General features: G+C 54.9%; 2 long non-coding RNA genes across 2 annotated transcripts; one reads left to right on the top strand and one right to left on the bottom strand.

Annotated features, from left to right (window-relative positions):
* Window positions 1-7,220: 7,220 nt before the first annotated feature.
* LOC142472736 (uncharacterized) lies at window positions 7,221-11,114 on the bottom strand. The gene is made up of 2 exons (XR_012789822.1): window positions 10,929-11,114; window positions 7,221-8,034 (listed from the first exon to the last, which is right to left on the bottom strand). It is a non-coding gene; the product is annotated as an uncharacterized LOC142472736 (long non-coding RNA).
* A 139-nt stretch (window positions 11,115-11,253) lies between these two features.
* On the top strand, window positions 11,254-14,959 carry LOC142472735 (uncharacterized). The gene is made up of 2 exons (XR_012789821.1): window positions 11,254-11,475; window positions 14,461-14,959. It is a non-coding gene; the product is annotated as an uncharacterized LOC142472735 (long non-coding RNA).
* The last annotated feature ends 10,229 nt before the right edge of the window (window positions 14,960-25,188 follow it).

The following is a 25,188-nucleotide window of genomic DNA, read 5'->3' as shown; positions in this document are numbered from 1 at the left end:
TTGGGTGTCGGAGGGTGCGTGATTGAATCGACGGAATCCAAGTGGCCGCAACACGTAGGGCTCGTGGAGCACCAGGAGAAGACATTGGCACAAGCACAGCACCCGCTGCCCGCTTTGAAAGTCCACTTTGTAAGTAGGCACTTATTCGTTTTTATTAGGGTACTATTGCTGGACTTTGCATACTGCACTACATTGTGTTCCCCTTTTTTGTATCATGCATTAGGATGAATGCCATTCATAAGGAGGACATTATTTGAGCAGGATCCAAGATCGGAATTTTTCTGGAATTGAACTTCTTTGTGGACAGTTTTGTGGATATTTGTTCAAAACATTGGTAATCTGTCTGTATTAGTAACAAGGTACTGTATATGTGCCGGGGATTGCAGTTTTGTTTATCTATGTATTTGCAACATTAAATCTGCTCTATGCTTATTATCTTATATTGTTTGCTTATCAGTGGGGCCAGGTTTTGCTAGTTCTTGGCACACTTATGTTTTTGATCATTATTTGTGTTTGTTGCATGCTTTCTTCAAGTCTGAAAACTCTCCTCGGTCCAATAACCCTCCGAGTGCCTGAGGGGTTGCAGCACCTGTGTGGCACGGGCCCCTCTGGCACAGTGAGGTCATGTGACCACTTTTAGAAGTGGTCACATGACCGCGTCGGCCATTTTGCAGGAAACGGAAGAGGAGGAGTCTTTCGTCTCCATTTCCTCATTGGAAGATCCCGTCCTGCGCTCCATGAGGACACAGTACGTGATCTAAGCTGCAACAAAACCTCAGTTCAGCATGACATAGTTACAATGTCATGGGGCCGTTGGAGTGCCTGGGGCAAAAGGGTTAATTTGATTTGGCCATAAGATGCATACTGGCACCAGGTGTCTTATGGCATAGTACTGCTTAGTAAATATGGCCCTTAATCTGCCTATATTTGTAGATAAAAACTGTTATTGGATACAAAAACCCTTAAGTCCAATAAATTGCACACATGACATAGCCGGGTTAGTGTAATGCTGCTGGAACACTTATTTCAGGGTGTTTTCCTTTATAAGATTGCAGGATGAAAAATAGCTATAATCTCCACATCCAAATTTCACAGCTGTGGCTTTTCAGCATCAAACGCCCATCATAAACTGGGCAGCAGTATTGGAAAAACCCTATCATTTCGGTAAGCCTACTATATTGTTTCTATAGTAATCATAATAATCACGATTTAATCCCCCCTACATTTTGCATTCCAACTGTTCCTAAATTGTTTGAAACTTTATATTCTCCTTTAAAAGTAAACAACACCCGTATTGGGGTGTGTAACAGGGACTTATCCCTGTTTTAAATAAAGATGCCTCTGGTGGTCTGAGAAATCGAGCAGAGAGCTGGTTAATTGCAGCTAATCAATTAACCAGCTCCACCTGGGTAATCAGAGGAGGGGAAAAGAAACCTGCTGGGGACAGACCAAGAGACTCCTTCGTGCAGACACATTGTGGTGACAGAGGAGAGCAGAGAAGCCTGCACAGAAATAGGGCAACAGACTTACTGGGAGCAGCAGGACTGCCACGCCTGCATCTGAAGTTTGCCTGGAGAAACCGGAGACAACATACCGGCATACTAAGATAAGACTTTCATATACATTGTTCGCTGATAGCATGTTATGTGATTTGGACTGGGATCTGACCTATCCAGCTAGTCACAGTTAGGTCATGTACTGTTTATTTAGTCTCCAAAGTGGAGTAGGTGTTTCTTTGTATTATGTTTTGCCTTAAACTGCTTTTTTAAAGTGACAGGCTAAATAAAGCCATGTTTAATTTTCCCCAAATCGGTCGCCCTGAGTATACCTCTACACAGGTGTCTTACATATGGTGTCAGAAGTTGGGATGAGAGGTGGCCCTTGAATTTCAAAGGGGCCCGGAGACTGCCTGAGATTTTTTTGTGTGCTTTTGCCTGCATACAGTTCCTGCAACAGCCTGAGCAACAAAACAAAGAACTGAAGTGACCCGGATGAAATGGCTACACATCCAGGCAGGAAAACTTCACTGCACGGGAGAAAGCCACAATGCCACAGTTTGGCTCGGGGGGGACTGTGACAGGCGGTGACCCACACAAGGGACTGATGCTGTGACCAGCGTTTACCCCACCACTTGTGAAGAAACCCCCCCGTGTTCCTGGTGTAAAGAGCCCAGCCACACGAGCAGTGTCCCTTCAGGCCTTATTCTGATGATGAGGATGATACCTATGCGGCCCTAGGAAAAGGGCAGCAGCAAGAGGAATTTTTTTCAACAAGCCAAGGAACTGCAGCAGCAAGCAATGCGCTTTGGTCACAAGGAAAATACAGCGGTTGTTCTTAACAAGTGCACATCCAGTATCACTGATGAGAAAGAATGCGTGCACAGCACTGCTGATGATCCAGAATCTACAAAAGTAAAGAAGAAAAAGTCTACAGAGACGCCTGTGAGAGCTACTAACTCTGCAAGTGAAATCTACCCATCTGTAGGACTAGCAGCTGGGGTTCTAGCAAATACAGAGAAAACAGCTGCAATAGTGCCTCCCGAGGTCAGGAAGAAAAATACACCTGATACGGCCAAAATGGAGGACAGGATAGGCTGTTCCTGTAATGAACGCGACCCCACGGAAGAGTGGCCCTTCCGGTCCTACGAGGATACGGATGAGAATGAAGATATCTCTAATGTGGGACCCGAAACGAGTTGCACCCACAAAACACCCATAGGATAGTGGCAGTGCCTGAACTCGGTATGCCCCGAAAAGACCGGTCTCTATGATGACGAATGTGATCGGCGGGAGCAAGAGTGGGAGCAGCAGATCACTAAATATTTACGCCAGCTAACGCAACTGCAAGAAAAGTATGGCGGTTACGGTGAAACTGCTGAAGTTTCAAATAAAGAAGGAGACCCCAATATCCCTAATTAGACAAGCCGGAATAGCTACCAGAGTTTGAAAATAGCCAAGACTGAAGCAGGAAACATTACAGCGCAGAGCTAAGGCGCAAAACTACTTTACTCCAGGTAGCAAAGCTGTTGTGAAGCACAGGTGAAAGGAACAGGTGCCTTCTTATAGGCCGTGGGAAAGCCAGGTGCTGATGTCAGCATAGGCCTGCAGAGTGACACAGTCTCCTTACACTCCCTGGCAGACCTGTCCCCACTCCTCTTTGGATTGAGTCCTAGAGGAGAGGAAGGGGTTACGAGGCATGTGGGCAGTGAGGGTTAAGATGCATGGTAGAGGGCAGGAAGGGGTGAAGAATGAGGGGGTGAGAGTCCATTCCTTGAAGCTGCAGCATGTGCGAGTCATGAAGCTTCCAGTTCAGCCCCCTCCTCTCACCGACAGACCCACCCCCAATTATCTCTCTCTACCAGGGCCACCCCCACTCTTCACTTTCTCTGTTTTACCATAGTAAATTAATGGTTTCTCACGAATGGCACACCTGTGAGCACGTGGCTTGTGTATGTGTCTAGGATTAATACACACAGCTATCTAGCTGGCGAACTTATTACCCGACAGTGTCTCTACACTGAGTAATATTTCCCCCAGTTTAATCGGCGCCTGGCCAGAATCTAGCACATGGAGATGCATTAATGCATATGTCCACCAGGCTGGAGATGCAGACAAGACCATAACTCCCTGGGGCATTGTGACTTAGGACTCTCCCACTTCCTGGTTGTGCCCTATTTAGGTTCAGGAAGTTGCTACAAATCCTGGCGTTGCAATTCTTTCCCTGGACAGCTCACCCTCCTGCCCACTCTCAAGCGAAGTATTTTCTGCCTGCTTCTCTGTGAATGACCTTGGCTTGTACTGCGATTGGTTTGCCATTTGCCTAACCCTTCAAACTATATTGCCTTACCTGTGTATGACCTAAGATTGCTCTGGACTTTGCTTTTGCCTTAACTCATAAATAATGTTGGTGCCTTACTGTGAATGACCCTGGATTGTTTTGACTGTGCTCTGATTTAACCCTTTTTCCATCAGCCTTCCTTTCCGAGCCTCTATAATCCCGTGTTCTCTGAGCTTACAAAGCGATTTTTTGCTCCTGAAGCTTAATATATCTTGAAAATGTCACAGCGCCTTCACGAACTGGCAAGCGCAGTACAAGTCTTGCGAACGAAGGTTGGCGCTCTGTGTACCAATACCCGTTTAGACCTGCAGGATTTTCTGCAACCAGTTATTCCAGCTCCAGGTGCTAACGTAGCATCAGCTGGAAATACCATGCATTTACACTTACCTGAACAATTCAACCAGAAACCTAAAAAGTTCCACTTATTTTTTTTTTACACAATGCCAGGTACAATTTCTGTTAAAGCCTTTGATTTATGCTACTGATTGGCGTTAAATTGCCTTTATTTTTGGAAATCTTACCGGAGATGCCACGCTCTGGGATTCACCACTATTATTCACAAAAAGTCCCTTACTAGACAATTATATTCTCCTCTCATATTCAAAACGTTTCTAAAACTTGTCGCTTTTTCCTCCGCAATATCACAAAGATACGCCCTTTCCTCTGTTACTCAACTGCTAAAACTCTGACTCAGGCCCTCATTCTCCCACGTCTCGATTACTGCAACCTCCTGCTGTCCGGCCTTCCTACCTCTCACCTGTCTCCCCTACAATCTATCCTAAACGCTGCTGCCAGAATCACTCTTCTCTTTCCTAAATCTGTCTCAGCATCTCCCCTGAAATCTCTCTCCTGGCTTCCGATTAAATCCCGCATCTCACACTCAATTCTCCTGCTCACTTTTAAAGCTTTACATTCTTCTGCCCCTCATTACATCTCAGCCCTAATTTCTCGCTATGCACCATCACGACTCTTGCGTTCTGCTCAAGGATGTCTTCTTTCTACCCCCTTTGTATCTAAAGCTCTCTCCCGCCTTAAACCTTTCTCACTTTCTGCCCCACACCTCTGGAATGCCCTTCCCCTCAATACCCGACTAGCCCCCTCGCTATCCACCTTTAAGACCCACCTTAAGACACATCTGCTTAAAGAAGCATATGAGTAGCACTGGATAATCATGGACACATGACACATAAAGCTTGGCCCCCTGCAGACGCACTTACTAGTATTCCCTCCTACTGTCTCTGTACGTTCTCCCTACCTACCAATTAGATTGTAAGCTCCTCGGAGCAGGGGCTCCTTCCTTAATGTTACTTTTACAGTATGTCTGAAGCACTTATTCCCATGATCTGTTATTTATATTATTTGTTATTTATATGACATGTATTACTACTGTGAAGCGCTATGTACATTTATGGCGCTATATAAATAAAGACATACAATACAATACAATTTGGAAAAAGAACTGAGGGACACCTTTGAAGGAAAGACCAAAAACTCAAAACGGAGAGAATGCCTTGTTAGATATGAAACAAGGTTCTGGGAATCTCAACACTTATATTATCAAATGTCGTAATTTTGCGGCTACTACTGATTGGACTGATGGTAGTTTATCCGCGTGGTTTCATCGGGGACTAAAAAAAACAAATAAAAGGATAAATTGGCTTGGGATTTATCTTTGCAAATAGATATCAGAATGACGAGCTGAACACAGACGGGCTTGCGGAGATCTATCAAGAACATCCTCCCACACAGACCTCGATTTTTCCCAGAAAGAGCCCCCCAGAACCCATGCATATCGGAAGCTCCCGGAGCCCTGTAACACCTGTGGAGATGAATCAACATCGCCAATCCAATTTGTGCTTCTATTGTTGGCTAGAAGGACATTTTAGCAACATTTGCCCAACTCACCCATCACGGGAAAAACAAATTTAGCCCGACAGTAAAAGAGGGTTTTCGTCAAGCAAATGAAAAGTTGAGGAACCCCAAAGAGAGAACAAGGGAGAAGTTGATCAACTAGTGGCCAAATGTATATAGTGTATTCAATGATCATACAATGTAAAGTGGTTGCAAAAATAAAATGAGTACTAACATAATATTAGATTATCTCGTTACATAAGGACCAGTGATTTGGGCTGAATGAGCTCTTAGAGTAGACCTTATTTAGCTAGCTAAATGCATGGTGTCATGGCAGCATCAATAACTGCCAGCTGATATATGATTCACATGTACAGTAGTAAGAGGTGCTGATAAAAAATGCATATCACGCTTCAGTGAATAATGGGACATGTACACCACACAGAATTTATATAAATCAGATCATATTATCACCTCTATGTGATCAGTGATAAGACTCTATGCTAGTCTGGTGTCAACAAGCAATGTAATGCAGCCTTATAGCTATAGTGTCAGGCTAACAGAAAATAATGAACATGATATGTAAGTAATTATACCATTTTGCGACAGCGCCATCTATTGATGTGCATAGAAATTGCAGAACTGTACTTAGAAAATCGAAAATCAAATTAGATCAAGTAAATCAAGCAAAAAAAAATCTAAAATTTATATTGTAAATATAATGTAATCCATTAAATATTATCCTGGATGTGTAGAGCCATGAGAGATGATATCACCTCTGAGTGGTCTGTGATAAAACTCTATATTACAGGCCATGGAATGTAGCTGTTGGGGATCTCGCCTAGGCCTGAACCCAGACATACACACCTGATCTCACCACGCCTCCCTGCCATCTCTTCCCCTGTAAATGGTGTTAACCTGCTCACTTAATACTGACTAACCTTAAAACTCGCCCCACAATTCAAGCATCCCAATAGCCTGGAACTCATGGCTATTGTCCCACACTCTGTCACTCCTACCACCCATTGTGACCAAGCACTGCCATCTACACTGCAGGGGTGAGCAAACTTTTTATGCCAAGCCCCCCTTTTCATCTATATTAGTCGCCCCCCCCCGCCACTGCCTAATGTAATCAAAATCACATGAAAAAAAAAACAAGTTTAAACGGTATATAATACAAATGTGACTACAAATACATATAAATACTTACATATTTCAATATTATATCGACATGTACGATATCATGTGTGACAATCTCAAGTAGATTCTCATCATCTGCTCTCCCCAACCCCCTTTGGCTTTGTGGCCTCACGCGATCCCAGCATTAATTTAAATGCCCTGGGAGTAGGGGGGGGTGGGGGTGGGGAGGAAGAGTGTGGGGCTGCTGCAACCGCCATGCCCCGCCTGGGGGAGGGAGAAATAAAATAAAAACACAAACAAAAATTGTGCAGCCCCCAGTTTGCAAACCCTGGTCTAATAGCGCTTATATAGCGACAACTTGCTGCAGAGCAAAAGAAATGTGAATGCAAACCTTAATTGAAAATGTTTTATTTAAATAAGAAAACAGTTAAATACATGAAACAGCGTTAAAATTGAAATTCACGCGTGTTTCTTTTAATTACAGAAAGTGCCAACAAGCTGCCAGCATCTTACCTCCAACTACACGGATTACCGTCCAACAATTGTTCCCTTGTCAAAAGTTTACCCTGGAATTGCATGTTCCCTCTTTGTTATTAGACCATCTGTCAGGGAGTATTATACCCCTATTTCATATAGCAGCCTTGCTGTGCAGTTATAAAGGGATCTTTGGGAGACTGTCTGTGTCTTCTTGTTTGTTTGTTGATGCAATGTTACCCAGTTTATTTAAGGCCTTAGAATGAGGGGCATTTCACAAGCTTGGCGAGGCCATAAACTTGTGACAAGGGGATCGGTGGGGATATTTCTACTCATCGCAGGAGAGTCCTTTAACTGGAAGCTGTAGATGTAGATGAAGTCTTGCAGGTTAAAACCCATGAACTTTCAACTGGTCATCCTTTGCAAATCCAACCTGAAAGAAAGTCGCAAGATGTGAGCATTCAACATACACACACACACCTGCAACAATACAATGGGTGGCTATGAAAACCTGGCGTCTTAATGAAGGGCACAAACCCTGAAAGGAGACAGGTAATAACTAGATATATTGCACTTAAAGGCTTTAACTAGTTTCTTTTTATCGTAATCATCAGCGATGCCCTGTACTGCAGTGAGGGTCTGTCTGCCGTTCCTCTGCTGGATCGTTATATGAATGGATCTTCTGTCCCCGCTGGGAGCGGTCATCACTCTTACTGGCATCAGCAAAGGGGTCTAAACAAAGATTCACTTTCATGCAACATACTTACAGCCGACGTAGCTGTAACAAGCACACCCGCTGCAATGTTTGAAGCGGTTGCCAACATACCATCGGTACCCTCAACAGCCAACATTAATATCTGTGACTATACAGTATGCATACGCGTATGACCCATGTGAATGCACCCTCAGGACGCGTTTATAGTGCTGGCTACAGCAACGTCGCAACAAGTCACATGGTCCACCGCAGGTGCCCATAGTGGGCGCGACAGTGCTGCAGAGCAACGGCAATCACCGGTAGTCAAAGGATTTTTACTTTTTCGGCAATCACCGAGTAACGTCAGCAGTTCAGCCAATGAGGGCTCACAGCCACGCCCCGTCACCCTTCCTCGGTCTCCTGCGCAGAGTACAGGAATCGCAATAGCTACGGCTGATGTCACGCGGTTGCGTAGCCAGCACTGTAAGCGCAGCCTTATTGTGGCAGGTAGGGTTGCCACCACGGGTCTGCCAGTGACATCTCAGGGCGGCAGCACCCATCACCCTGGCTCTGTGACATATATAAAAACCACAAGAGAAGGGGGTGTCCCCATTATCACTATAGGGCAGGGTCAGGATATGTATTTTAGGTGACTTTAGTATACTTGCGGGCTATATATGGGACACTTGTCTTGTGGTTTCATATATTAGGTTCCAAGCACAGTCAGTGGTCATTATATTAAAGTCTATTGACTTAATTACTACATATCTTTTGTAGCCGGCGTTCCTTCTCGTTCAGACACCAATTCATTGCAAAAAGTCTCTGGGACTGTCTGTAATAGAAGGTGGCAGGGGCATTCCCCAATGGTCACCCACAGCAGAGTACGAGAGCGAGCACGAGAGAGCATGCGAACACGAGATCGAGATCGAGAGTGAACGAGATCGAGGACGAGATAGAGAGGAGAAAGCACGAGAGACAGAGAGAGAGGAGAAAGCACGAGACAGAGAGAGAGGAGAAAGCACGAGAGAGAGAGAGAGAGAGAGAGAGCGAGCACGAGAGAGCGAGAGCGAACACGAGTGCGAACGAGAGCCAGCACGAGAGAGCGAGATCGAGCACGAGAGTGAATGAGATCGAGCACGAGAGGAGAAAGCACGAGAGAGAGAGAGAGGAGAAAGCACGAGAGAGAGAGAGAGAGAGAGGAGAAAGCACGAGAGAGAGAGAGAGAGAGGAGAAAGCACGAGAGAGAGAGAGAAAGCACGAGAGAGAGAGAAAGCACGAGAGAGAGAGAGAAAGCACGAGAGAGAGAGAGAAAGCACGAGAGAGAGAGAAAGCACGAGAGAGAGAGAGAGAAAGCACGAGAGAGAGAGAGAGAAAGCACGAGAGAGAGAGAGAAAGCACGAGAGAGAGAGAGAAAGCACGAGAGAGAGAGAGGGGAGAAAGCACGAGAGAGAGAAAGGAGAAAGCACGAGAGAGAGAGGAGAGAGCACGAGAGAGAGGAGAAAGCAAGAGAGAGAGGGGAGAAAGCACGAGAGAGAGAGGCGAAAGCACAAGAGAGAGAGAAAGGCGAAAGCACGAGAGAGAGGCGAAAGCACGAGAGAGAGGAGAGAGAGAGGAGAAAGCACGAGAGAGAGAGAGGGGAGAAAGCACGAGAGAGTGGAGAAAGCACGAGAGAGAGAGAGAGAGAGAGAGAGAGAGAGGAGAAAGCACGAGAGAGAGAGAGAGAGAGAGAGAGAGAGAGAGAGAGAGAGGAGAAAGCACGAGAGAGTGGAGAAAGCACGAGAGAGTGGAGAAAGCACGAGAGAGAGTGGAGAAAGCACGAGAGAGTGAGGAGAAAGCACGAGAGAGAGTGGAGAAAGCACGAGAGAGAGTGAGGAGAAAGCACGAGAGAGAGTGAGGAGAAAGCACGAGAGAGAGTGAGGAGAAAGCACGAGAGAGAGTGAGGAGAAAGCACGAGAGAGAGTGAGGAGAAAGCACGAGAGAGAGTGAGGAGAAAGCACGAGAGAGAGTGAGGAGAAAGCACGAGAGAGAGTGAGGAGAAAGCACGAGAGAGTGAGGAAAAAGCACGAGTGAGGAAAAAGCACGAGAGAGGCGAAAGCACAAGAGAAAGGAGAAAGCACGAGAGAGGCAAAAGCACGAGAGAGAGAGGGGAAAGCACGAGAGAGAGAGGGGAAAGCACGAGAGAGAGAGGGGAAAGCACGAGAGAGAGAGGGGAAAGCACGAGAGAGAGAGGAGAAAGCACGAGAGAGAGAGAGGAGAAAGCACGAGAGAGAGAGAGGAGAAAGCACGAGAGAGAGAGGAGAAAGCACGAGAGAGAGAGGAGAAAGCACGAGAGTGAGGAGAAAGCACGAGAGAGAGTGAGGAGAAAGCACGAGAGAGAGAGAGAGAGGAGAAAGCACGAGAGAGAGAGAGGAGAGAGCACGAGAGAGAAAAGAGAGGAGAGAACAGAAAGAGAGAGGAGAAAGAAGAGAGAGGAGAGACAGAAAAGAGAGCACGAGAGAGAGAACAAAAGAAAGACAGACAAGAGAGAGGAAGCAGAGAGTGAGAGAGAACAGATAGAGAGACAGAAAAGAGAGCACAATCACCCACACAGCCCCTCACGTGACGTAATAACCAAGCGCCAGGGGCGCTGCGGGTGACGACACGAACAGGACGCCGGGCCACAAGCCCTGGCCGTGACATCACCGCGAACTGCTGCGCCACAACAAGAAGGGAGCCGGCGGCCATCTTTGTGTTCAAACCGTAACCCGGTGTACCGCACCACCGGCTGCGGTTATACCGCCCTTGCGGGAAGTTCAACAATGGCGGTCACTTCATTAACACGGATATATATATAACCGTATCAACTGGGCGGGTAACGGGCGGGGGGTTCCCGGGGGTGAGGGCGGTATAAGAGGGGTGAGGGCGGTATAAGAGGGGGGAAGCGGTCACTCACCGGAGGATTGGAGGTTCTGGATAGGGGACACACGATAAGATGCGGGGTTCCTGGGCGGCGCGGCGCAGTGAGGCGGGATACGGAGACAGAGCGGCTGCTGGTTGCGGGAGCTGGATGCACACGTGGCCGGCAAAATGGCGGCGGCGCCTTATATAACCTTCCACCGGCGCGTAATTATGACGCGTGCCGCCGCCCTGGGGAGATGGGAGTGGGCGGGAGGAAGCGTCATTGGGGCGGGCGAGGCAGCGGCAGCCATCTTGAAAGCTGGCAGGCGGCTCTGCCACACATGGAGGGGTAAGGGAACCGCCTGCCAGCCTTCAAGATGGCTGCCTCGCCCGCCCCAATGACGCTTCCTCCGCGGCGTGCGTCAGGATTACGCGCCGGGAGAAGGTTATATAAGGCGCCGCCGCCATTTTGCCGGCCACGTGTGCACCCAGCTCCCGTCACCAGCAGCCGCTCTGTCTCCGTATTCCGCCTCACTGCGCCGCGCCGCCCAGGAACCCCGCATCTTATCGTGTGTCCGCTATCCAGAACCTCCAATCCTCCGGTGAGTGACCGCTTCCCCCTCTTATACCGCCCTCGCCCCTCTTATACCGCCCTCACCCCCCTTATACCGCCCTCACCCCCCTCTTATACCGCCCTCACCCCCCTCTTATACCGCCCTCACCCCCCTCTTATACCGCCCTCACCCCCCTCTTATACCGCCCTCACCCCCCTCTTATACCGCCCTCACCCCCCTCTTATACCGCCCCCACCCCCCTCTTATACCGCCCTCACCCCCCCTCTTATACCGCCCTCACCCCCCTCTTATACCGCCCTCACCCCCCTCTTATACCGCCCTCACCCCCCTCTTATACCGCCCTCACCCCGGGGAACCCCCCGCCCTCACCCCGGGGAACCCCCCGCCCGTTACCCGCCCAGTTGATACGGTTATATATCCATGTTAATGACGTGACCGCCATTGTTGAACTTCCCGCAAGGGCGGTATAACCGCGGCCGGTGGTGCGGTACACCGGGGGGGGGCCGCGTCATGCTTTCCCCCTTCTCCCCCCGGCGCCGGTGTTACGGTTGGGGGGGGGGGGGTGAACACAAAGATGGCCGCCGGTGTCCTGTTCGTGTCGTCACCCGCAGCGCCCCTGGCGCTTGGTTATTACGTCACGTGAGGGGCTGTGTGGGTGATTGTGCTCTCTTTTCTGTCTCTCTCTCGTGTGCTTTCTCCTCTCTCTATCTCCTCTATCTCTCTCTTTTCTGTCTCTCGTGCTTTCTGTTCTCTCTCTCCTCTCTCTCTCTTTCTGTTCTCTCTCCTCTCTCTCTTTCTGTTCTCTCTCCTCCTCCTCTCTCTCTTTCTGTTCTCTCGCCTCTCTCTCTTTCTGTTCTCTCCTCTCTTTTCTGTCTCGTGCTTTCTCCTCTCTCTCTCTCGTGCTTTCTCCTCTCTCTCGTGCTTTCTCCTCTCTCTCTCGTGCTTTCTCCTCTCTCTCGTGCTTTCTCCTCTCTCTCTCGTGCTCTCTCCTCTCTCTCTCGTGCTCTCTCCTCTGTCTCTCTCTCGTGGTTTCTCCTCTCTCTCTCGTGCTTTCGCCTCTCTTTCTCTCGTGCTTTCGCCTCTCTCTCGTGCTCTCTCTCTCTCTCGTGCTTTCTCCTCTCTCTCTCTCTCGTGCTGTCTCTCCTCTCTCTCTCTCGTGCTTTCTCCTCTCTCTCTCGTGCTTTCTCCTCTCTCTCTCTCTCGCTTTCTCCTCTCTCTCTCGTGCTTTCTCCTCTCTCTCTCTCGTGCTTTCTCCTCTCTCTCTCTCGTGTGCTCTCTCTCGTGTGCTCTCTCGTGCTTTCTGTTCTCTCTCTTTCTGTTCTCTCTCCTCTCTTTTCTGTCTCGTGCTTTCTCCTCTCTCTCGTGCTTTCTCCTCTCTCTCCTCTCTCGTGCTTTCTCTTCTCTCTCTCGTGCTTTCTCCCCTCTCTCTCTCTCTCTCTCTCTCTCCTGCTTTCTCCCCTCTCTCTCTCTCTCTCGTGCTTTCTCCTCTCTCTCTCTCTCGTGCTTTCTCCCCTCTCTCTCTCTCGTGCTTTCTCCCCTCTCTCTCTCTCTCGTGCTTTCTCCCCTCTCTCTCTCTCTCTCTCGTGCTTTCTCCCCTCTCTCTCTCTCTCGTGCTTTCTCCCCTCTCTCTCTCTCTCGTGCTTTCTCCTCTCTCTCTCTCGTGCTTTCTCCTCTGTCTCTCTCGTGCTTTCTCCTCTGTCTCTCTCGTGCTTTCTCCTCACTCTCTCGTGCTTTCTCCTCACTCTCTCGTGCTTTCTCCTCACTCTCTCGTGCTTTTTCCTCACTCTCTCGTGCTTTCTCCTCTCTATCTCGTCCTCGCTCTCGTTCGCACTTCTGTTAGCTCTCGCTCTCTCTCGTGCTTTCTCCTCTCTCTGTCTCGTGCTTTCTTCTCTGTCTCTCGTGCTTTCTTCTCTGTCTCTCGTGCTTTCTTCTCTGTCTCTCGTGCTTTCTTCTCTCTCTCTCGTGCTTTCTTCTCTCTCTCTCTCGTGCTTTCTTCTCTCTCTTTCTCTCTCTCTCGTGCTTTCTCCTCTCTCTCGTGCTTTCTCCTCTCTCTCGTACTTTCTCCTCTCTCTGTCTCTCATGCTTTCTCCTCTCTCTCTCTCTCGTGCTTTCTCCTCTCTCTCTGTCTCTCGTGCTTTCTTCTCTCTCTCTCGTGCTTTCTCCTCTCTATCTCGTCCTCTCTCGTTCACTCTCGTGCTCGCACTCGTGTTCGCATGCGCTTGCTCTCGTACTCGCTCCCTCCCGTACTCGCTCCCTCTCGTACTCTGCTGTGGGTGACCATTGGGGAATGCCCCTGCCGTCTTCTATTACAGACAGTCCCAGAGACTTTTTCCAATGACTTGGTGTGTGAACGAGAAGGAACGCCGGCTACAAAAGATATGTAGTAATTAAGTCAATAGACTATAATATAATGACCACTGTCTGTGCTTGGAACCTAATATATGAAACCACAAGACAAGTGTCCCATATATAGCCCGCAAGTATACTAAAGTCACATAAAATACATATCCTGACCCTGCCCTATAATGATAATGGGGACACCCCCTTCTCTTGTGGTTTTTATATATGTCACAGAGCCATGGTGATGGGCGCTGCCGCCCTGAGATGTCACTGGCAGACCCGTGGTGGCAACCCTACCTGCCACAATAAGGCTGCGCTTACAGTGCTGGCTACGCAACCGCGTGACATCAGCCGTAGCTATTGCGATTCCTGTACTCTGCGCAGGAGACCGAGGAAGGGTGACGGGACGTGGCTGTGAGCCCTCATTGGCTGAACTGCTGACGTTACTCGGTGATTGCCGAAAAAGTAAAAATCCTTTGACTACGGTGATTGCCGTTGCTCTGCAGCACAGTCGCGCCCACTATGGGCACCTGCGGCAGACCATGTGACTTGTTGCGACGTCGCCGTAGCCAGCACTATAAACGTGTCCTGAGGGTGCATTCACATGGTTCATACGCGTATGCATACTGTATCGTCACAAATATTAATGTTGGCTTTTTTTTCTTTGTTTAGACCCCTTTGCTGATGCCAGTAAGAGTGATGACCGCTCCCAGCGGGGACAGAAGATCCATTCATATAAGGATCCAGCAGAGGAACAGCAGAAAGACCCTCACTGCAGTACAGGGCATCGCTGATGATTACGATAAAAAGAAACTAGTTAAAGCCTTTAAGTGCAATATATCTAGTTATTACCTGTCTCCTTTGAGGGTTTGTGCCCTTCATTAAGACGCCAGGTTCTCATAGCCACCCATTGTATTGTTGCAGATGTGTGTGTATCTATGTTGAATGCTCACATCTTGCGACTTTCTTTCAGGTTGGATTTGCAAAAGATGACCAGTTGAAAGTTCATGGGTTTTAACCTGCAAGACTTCATCTACAGCTTCCAGTTAAAGGACTCTCCTGCGATGAGTAGAAATATCCCCACCGATCCCCTTGTCACAAGTTTATGGCCTCGCCAAGCTTGTGAAATGCCCCTCATTCTAAGGCCTTAAATAAACTGGGTAACATTGCATCAACAAACAAACAAGAAGACACAGACAGTCTCCCAAAGATCCCTTTATAACTGCACAACAAGGCTGCTATATGAAATAGGGGTATAATACTCCCTGACAGATGGTCTAATAACAAAGAGGGAACATGCAATTCCAGGGTAAACTTTTGACAAGGGAACAATTGTTGGACGGTAATCCGTGTAGTTGGAGGTAAGATGCTGGCAGCGTGTTGGCACTTTGTGTAATGAAAAGAAACACACTTGAATTTCAATTTTAATGCTGTTTCATGTATTTAACTGTTTTCTTATTTAAATAAAACATTTTCAAATAAGGTTTGCATTCACATTTCTTTTACTCTGCAGCAAGTTGTCGCTATATAAGTGCTATTAGACCAGGGTTTCCAAACGATTTTTGTTTGTGTTGTTATTTTATTTCTCCCTCCCCCAGTTGGGGCATTGCGGTTGCTGCAGCCCCCCACACTCTTCCTCCTCCCCCCTCCCCCCCCCCCCGGGCATTTAAATTAATGCTGGGATCGCGTGAGGCCTCTGCAACTTCACTAACCGTGGTGTCAAATGATGCTGCAGGGTCATGTGATGTCACATTGCCATGCAGAGAGCCAGAGCTAAGGGAGGGACGCAGCGGGGAAAGATTAGTACAGGGGCGCACAAACACACGGGACATGAGGTCTGAACTCGACCCGTGTAACATGTTTTAGTACAGGGCTTTGCATGTCAGTTCTGGTGCAATTTACCCTTTCGAAGTGGTATGTGAGCATTAATCTGACACTACGGGAAATGGTGTTTGTACATACATACGGCTCTCTGCATTGACAGCCACATACATGACACGTGTGTGCTCAGTATTTGCATAGTTATGAAATGAATATACACGTGTAGAAGTGTATTTAAGCATGAGACATATTCCTGTGTGACAGGCACAATACCCAAGCAGAGCTTACAACCTAAGTGTGTACTACATGCTAACAGGAAAGTATAAAGTACTCGGGAGCCAGTGATGTGTTAGGGTGGTGGTCTGGCTGCCCCTGCCTTCTGAGCCCTGTGCTTGTCTTCCCTGCTCGATAGGTACTGGCCCTGTCATTCACGTCAGTGGGTCTATCACTGATATGCATCCTGTTTACTCGTACAGGTATGTGTAAGGAAATATTAACATGTATAATCACAATCCTAAATACACACGCATAAGACAAACATGTAAAAGCACGTAAATATATACCCACACTTAGGAACTCTGTATCTACTATATATTTCTGAAAGCGTTGTATGTCTGTCCTCTGTCCCTAGCGGCAATCGCATTGGAGCTTTGGCCCAATGAGATGGCTCCCTTGGCCCCGCCCGCCCCCCGCACACCTCATTGGCCTGTGGCCCAATGAGATGGCTCCCTTGGCCCCGCCCGCCCCCCGCACACCTCTCATTGGCCTGAGGCGGAGTGATGGGCCAAAGGAGAGACACACACCACCCCCCTCCCCCCTCCCAGGTAAGTCACCACTGCGCGTCCCGCCTCAACTTATGGCCCAAGTAACTCACCTATTTCAGGCCCCCCGCACACACAGGCCCCCACACACACACAGGCCCCCCACACACACACACAGGCCCTATGGCCCCAGTAACTCACCTATTTCAGGCCCCACACACACACAGGCCCCCCCACACACACAGGGGCCCCACACACACAGGCCCCACACACAAACACAGGCCCCCCACACACACAGGCAGGCCCCCACACACACACAGGGGCCCCCACACACACACAGGGGCCCCACACACACACAGGGGCCCCACACACACACACACAGGCCCACCCACACACACACAGGCCCCCCACACACACACACAGGCCCCCCCCACACACACACAGGCCCCCCCACACACACACAGGCCCCCCCACACACACAGGCCCCCGCACACACACAGGCCCCCCCCACAGCACACACACACACACACAGGCCCCCCGCACACACAGGCCCCCCCGCACACACAGGCCCCACACACACACAGGCCCACACACACACAGGCCCCACACACACACAGGGGCCCCACACACACACACACAGGCCCACCACACACACACAGGCCCCACACACACACACAGGCCCCACACACACACACAGGCCCCCACACACACACACAGGCCCCCACACACACACACAGGCCCCCCACACACACAGGCCCCCCCCACACACAGGCCCCCCCCCCCCCCCCCCCACACACACACACAGGCCCCACACACACACAGGCCCCCCACACACACAGGCCCCCCCCACACACAGGCCCCCCCCCACACACACACACACACACAGGCCCCGCACACACAGGCCCCGCACACACACACACCCCGCATGCACACACGCACACAGGCCCACACACACAGGCCTACACACACAGGCCCCACACACACACACACACACACACCCCGCACACACACGCACACAGGCCCACACGCACACAGGCCCACACACACAGGCCCCACACACACAGGCACACACACAGGCCCCGCACACACACACACCCCGCACACAGGCACACAGGCCCACACACACAGCCCCACACACACACAGGCCCACACACACAGCCCCACACACACACAGGCCCCCCACACACGGGCCCCCTACACACAGGCCCCGCACACACAGGCCCCCTACACACAGGCCCCGCACACAGCATGCCTACACACACAGGCCCCACACACACACACACACACACAGGCCCCGCACACACGCACACAGGCCCACACCACACAGGCCCCACACACACAGCCCCACACACACACAGGCCCCCCACACACGGGCCCCCCACACACAGGCCCCCCCACACACGGGCCCCACACACACAGGCCCCCCACACACAGGCCCCCCCACACATGGGCCCCCCACACACAGGCCCCCCACACACGGGCCCCCCACACACGGGCCCCCCACACACGGGCCCCACACACACGGCCCCCCACACACGGGCCCCCCACACACAGGCCCCCCACACACAGGCCCCACACACGCACACACACACACACAGGCCCCACACACACAGGTCCACACACACAGGCCCCGCACACACACACACACAGGCCCCGCACACACACACACAGCCCCACACACACACACACACACAGGTCCACACACACAGGCCCCGCACACACACACACAGGCCCCACACACACACAGGCCCCACACACACACACACACCACAGGCCCGCCACACACACACAGGCCCCACACACACACACACACACAGGCCCCACACACACACACACACAGGCCCCGCACACACACACACCACAGGCCCCCACACACACACACACACACACAGGCCCCACACACACACACACACACACAGTCCCCGCACACACAGGCCCCGCACACACACACACACACACACACAGGCCCCACACAGGCCCACACACACACACAGGCCCCACACACACAGGGGCCCCCCACACACACAGGGGGCCCCCCACACACACAGGGGCCCCACACACACACAGGGGCCCCACACACACACGGGCCCCACACACACACACGGGCCCCACACACACACACAGGCCCCACACACACACACAGGCCCCACACACACGCACAGGCCCCACACACACACAGGCCCCCCACACACAGGCCCCCCACACACAGGCCCCCCACACACAGGCCCCCCACACACACAGGCCCCACACACAGCCCCCCCCGCACACACAGGCCCCACACACACAGGCCCCCCACACACACAGCTCCCCCCCCACACACACAGCCCCCCCACACACACGCACAGGCCCCCCACACACCGGCCCCCCGCACACACAGGCCCTGCACACACACACACAGGCACGCACACAAGGCCCCACACACAGGCCCCCCACACACAGGCCCCCGCACACACATGCCCCACACACACAGGCCCCGCGCACGCACACACACACACAGGCCCCACGCACACAGGCCCCGCACAAACACACACAGGGCCCCGAACACGCACGCACACACACACACACAGGCCCCCCACACACAGGCCCCCACACACACAGGCCCCGCACACAGGCCCCGCACAAACACACACAGGACCCCACACACACAGGCCCCACACACACAGGCCCCGCACAAACACACACAGGCCCCCCACACACAGGCCCCGCACACGCACACACACACACACAGGCCCCACACACACACACACAGGCCCCACACACACACACACACAGGCCCCACACACAGGCCCCCGCACAAACACGCACAGGCCCCGCACACGCACACACACACACACAGGCCCCACACACACACAGGCCCCCCACACACAGGTCCACACACACACAGGCCCCCCCACACGCAGGCCCCACACACAGGCCCCGCACACACCACACACAGGCCCCGCACACACACACACAGGCCCCACACACACACAGGCCCCACACACAGGGCCCCGCACACACACACACAGGCCCCGCACACACACACACACAGGCCCCGCACACACACACACACAGGGCCCCACACACAGGCCCCGCACACACACACACAGGCCCCGCACACACACACACACAGGCCCCGCACACACACACACTCACAGGCCCCCGCACACACACACACACACAGGCCCCGCACACACACACACACACAGGCCCCGCACACACACACACAGGCCCCACACACACACAGGCCCCCCACACACAGGCCCCACACACAGGCCCCCGCACACACACACACAGGCCCCGCACACAACACACACACACAGGCCCCGCACACACACACACACAGGCACGCACACAGGCCCCCCACACACACAGGCCCCGCACACACACACACACACACAGGCACGCACACAGGGCCCCCCACGCACACAGGCCCCCCGCACACACAGGCCCCACACACAGGCCCACACACACAGGCCCACACACACAGGCCCCCGCACACACAGGCCCCGCACACACAGGCCCCACACACAAGGCCCCACACACACACACACAGGCTCCCCACACACACACAGGCCCTGCACACAGGCCCCACACACACAGGCCCCATACACACAGGCCCCCCACACACAGGCCCCCCACACACAGGCCCCCCACACACAGGCCCCACACACCACAGGCCCCACACAGCACACACACACACAGGCCCCCCACACACAGGCCCCCCACACACACACACACAGGCCCTGCACACACACACAGGCCCCCCACACACAGGCCCCCCACACACAGGCCCCCCCACACACAGGCCCCCCCCACACACAGGCCCCCCACACACACACACACAGGCTCCCCCACACACACACATTGGGCCCCCCACACACAGGCCCCCCACACACAGGCCCCACACACACAGGCCCCACACACACAGGCCCCACACACACAGGCCCCCCCACACACACACACACAGGGCCCCTGCACACACACACACAGGCCCCCCACACACAGGCCCCCCACACACAGGCCCCACACACACAGGCCCCCCCACACACAGGCCCCCCACACACACACACACACACACAGGCTCCCCACACACACACAGGCCCCCCCACACACAGGCCCCGCACACACACAGGCCCCCCACACACAGGCCCCACACACACACACACACACACACACACACACAGGCCCTGCACACAGGCCCCACACACACAGGCCCCACACACACAGGCCCCCCACACACACACACAGGCCCCCCCACACACACACACACAGGCCCCCCACACACAGGCCCCCCACGCACACACACACAGGCCCCCCCACACACAGGCCCCCCCACGCACACACACACAGGCACCCCACACACAGGCCCCCCACACACACACACACAGACCCCCACACACACAGGCCCCACACACACACAGGCCCCCCCACACACAGGCCCCGCACACACACACACACACACACACAGGCACGCACACAGGCCCCGCACACACACACACACAGGCCCCGCACACACACACACAGGCCCCCCCACACACACAGGCCCCCCACACACAGGCCCCACACACACACAGGCCCACGCACAGGCCCCGCACACACACACACACACACACACAGGCCCCACACACAGGCCCCGCACACACACACACACAGGCCCCGCACACACACACACAGGCCCCCCGCACACACACACACAGGCCCCCCACACACACAGGCCCCCCACACACACAGGCCCCCCGCACACACAGGCCCCCCACACACAGCCCCACACACAGGCCCCACACACAGGCCCCGCACACACACACACACAGGCCCCGCACACACACACACAGGCCCCCCGCACACAGGCCCCGCACACACATGGCCCCGCACACACAGGCCCCCGCACACACAGGCCCCACACACACAGGCCCCACACACACACACAGGCCCCGCACACAGGCACACAGACCCCACACACACACACACACACACACACACAGGCACGCACACACACACAGGCCCACCACACACAGGCCCCCCACACACAGGCCCCACACACACACACAGGCCCCGCACACAGGCACACAGGCCCCCACACACACACACACACACACACAACACAGGCACGCACACAGGCCCCACACACACAGGCCCCACACACAGTCCCCGCACACACAGGCCCCGCACACACAGGCCCCGCACACACACACACACAGGCCCCCCACACACAGGCCCCCCACACACAGGCCCCCCACACACAGGCCCCCCACACACAGGCCCCGCACAAACACCACACAGGCCCCGCACACAGGCCCCGCACAAACACACACACAGGCCCCACACACAGGCCCCGCACACGCACACACACACACACACAGGCCCCCCACACACAGGCCCCCCACACACAGGCCCCCCCACACACAGGCCCCCCCACACACAGGCCCCACACACACAGGCCCCACACACACAGGCCCCACACACACAGGCCCCCACACACAGGCCCCACACACAGGCCCCACACACACACAGGCCCCGACACACAGGCCCCACACACACACACACACACAGGCCCCGCACACAGGCAGACAGGCCCCACACACACAGGCCCCACACACAGGCCCCACACACACACAGGCCCCGCACACACACAGGCCCCGCACACACAGGCCCCGCACACACACACAGGCCCCGCACACCACACACACAGGCCCCCCACACACAGGCCCCCCCACACACAGGCCCCACACACACAGGCCCCACACACACCCGCACACAGGGCACACAGGCCCCCACACACACACACACACACACACAGGCACGCACACAGGCCCCACACACACAGGCCGCACACACAGGCCCCGCACACACAGGCCCCGCACACACACACACACACAGGCCCACACACACACACACAGGCCCCACACACACAGGGGCCCCCCACACACACAGGGGCCCCACACACACACAGGGGCCCCACACACACACAGGGGCCCCACACACACACACAGGGCCCCACACACACACACAGGCCCCACACACACACACAGGCCCCACACACACACACAGGCCCCACACACACACACAGGCCCCACACACACACACAGGCCCCACACACACACAGGCCCACACACAGGCCCCACACACAGGCCCCCACACACAGGCCCCCCCACACACAGGCCCCACACACACAGGCCCCACACACACAGGCCCCGCACAAAACACACACAGGCCCCCCCACACACAGGCCCCGCACACGCACACTGCACACACACACACGACAGGCCCCCCCACACACAGGCCCCCACACACACAGGCCCCACACACAGGCCCCAACACACACAGGCCCCCACACACACACAGGCCCCGCACAAACACGCACAGGCCCCACACACACAGGCCCCCGCACACGCACACACACACACAGGCCCCACACACACACAGGCCCCCCACACACAGGTCCACACACACACAGGTCCACACACACAGGCCCCACACACAGGCCCCGCACACACACACACACACAGGCCCCCGCACACACACACACAGGCCCCCACACACACACAGGCCCCACACACAGGCCCCGCACACACACACACAGGCCCCGCACACACACACACAGGCCCCGCACACACACACACTCACAGGCCCTCGCACACACACACAGGCCCCACACACACACAGGCCCCCACACACAGGCCCCCGCACACACACACACAGGCCCCGCACACACACACACACAGGCACGCACACAGGCCCCCCACACACACAGGCCCCGCACACACACACACACACAGGCCCCGCACACACACACACAGGCACGCACACAGGCCCCCCACGCACACAGGCCCCCCCGCACACACAGGCCCACACACACAGGCCCCGCACACACAGGCCCCACACACAGGCCCACGCACACAGGCCCCACACACACACAGGCCCCGCACACACACAGGCCCCGCACACACAGGCCCCACACACACACACAGGCCCCACACACACACACACAGGCCCCGCACACACACACACACAGGGCCCCGCACACACACACACACAGGCTCCCCACACACACACAGGCCCTGCACACAGGCCCCACACACACAGGCCCCACACACACACAGGCCCCACACACACACACACACAGGCCCCACACAGGCCCCCCACACACAGGCCCCCACACACACAGGCCCCGCACACACAGGCCCCCCACACACAGGCCCCCCACACACAGGCCCCCCACACACAGGCCCCCCACACACAGGCCCCCCACACACAGGGCCCCCCACACACCAGGCCCCCCCACACACAGGCCCCCACACACAGGCCCCCCACACACACACACACACACAGGCCCCACACACAGGCCCCCACACACACACAGGCCCCCCACACACAGGCCCCGCACACACACACACACAGGCCCCGCACACACACCACACACACACTAGGGCCCCGCACACACACACACAGGCCCCCCACACACACAGGCACGCACACAGGCCCCACACACAGGCCCCCCACACACAGGCCCCACACACACACAGGCCCCCCCACACACAGGCCCCGCACACACACACACACAGGCCCCGCACACACACACACACACACAGGGCCCCGCACACACACACACAGGCCCCCCACACACACAGGCCCCACACACACACAGGCACGCACACAGCCCCCCCGCACACAGGCCCCACACACAGGCCCCCCGCACACCAGGCCCCACACACAGGCCCCGCACACCCGCACACAGGCCCCGCACACACACACACACAGGCTCCCCACACACACACAGGCCCCACACACACAGGCCCCGCACACACAGGCCCCACACACACAGGCCCCACACACACAGGCCCCACACACACAGGCCCACACACACACAGGCCCACACACACACAGGCCCACACACACACAGGCCCACACACACACAGGCCCCCACACACAGGCCCCACACACACAGGCCCACACACACACAGGCCCCACACACACAGGCCCCACACACACAGGCCCCACACACACACAGGCCCTACACACAGGCCCCCACACACCGGCCCCACACACACACAGGCCCCACACACACACAGGTCCCACACACACACAGGCCCCACACACACACAGGCCCCACACACACACAGGCCCCCACACACACACACGACAGGCCCCACACACACACAGGCCCCACGCACACAGGCCCCAGCACACACAGGCCCCACACACACACAGGCCCCACACACACCACAGGCCCCAGCACACACAGGCCCCACACACACACAGGCCCCCCACACACAACAGGCCCCACACTACACAGGCCCCACACACACAGGCCCCGCACACACACACACAGGGCCCCCCACACACACAGGCCCTAACACACAGGCCCACACACACACAGGCCCCGCACACACACAGGCCCCGCACACACACAGGCCCCGCACACACACACAGGCCCCACACACACAGGCCCCACACACAGGCCCCCCACACACAGGCCCCGCACCACACACAACAGGCCCCGCACACACACACAGGCCCCCCACACACACAGGCCCCACACACACACAGGCACGCACACAGGCCCCCCGCACACAGGCCCCACACACAGGCCCCCCCGCACACGAGGCCCCGCACACAGCCCCGCACACAGGCCCCGCACACACACACACACAGGCTCCCCACACACACACAGGCCCCACACACACAGGCCCCCCACACACAGGCCCCGCACACACAGGCCCCACACACACAGGCCCCACACACACAGGCCCACACACACAGGCCCACACACACACAGGCCCACACACACACAGGCCCACACACACACAGGCCCCCACACACAGGCCCCCACACACAA

Source organism: Ascaphus truei, chromosome 22, assembly GCF_040206685.1.
Source record: "Ascaphus truei isolate aAscTru1 chromosome 22, aAscTru1.hap1, whole genome shotgun sequence".
Taxonomy (NCBI): Eukaryota; Metazoa; Chordata; class Amphibia; order Anura; family Ascaphidae; genus Ascaphus; species Ascaphus truei.
Note: the sequence above shows the minus strand (reverse complement) of the source record. Positions and strands in the feature narration are given on the sequence as shown.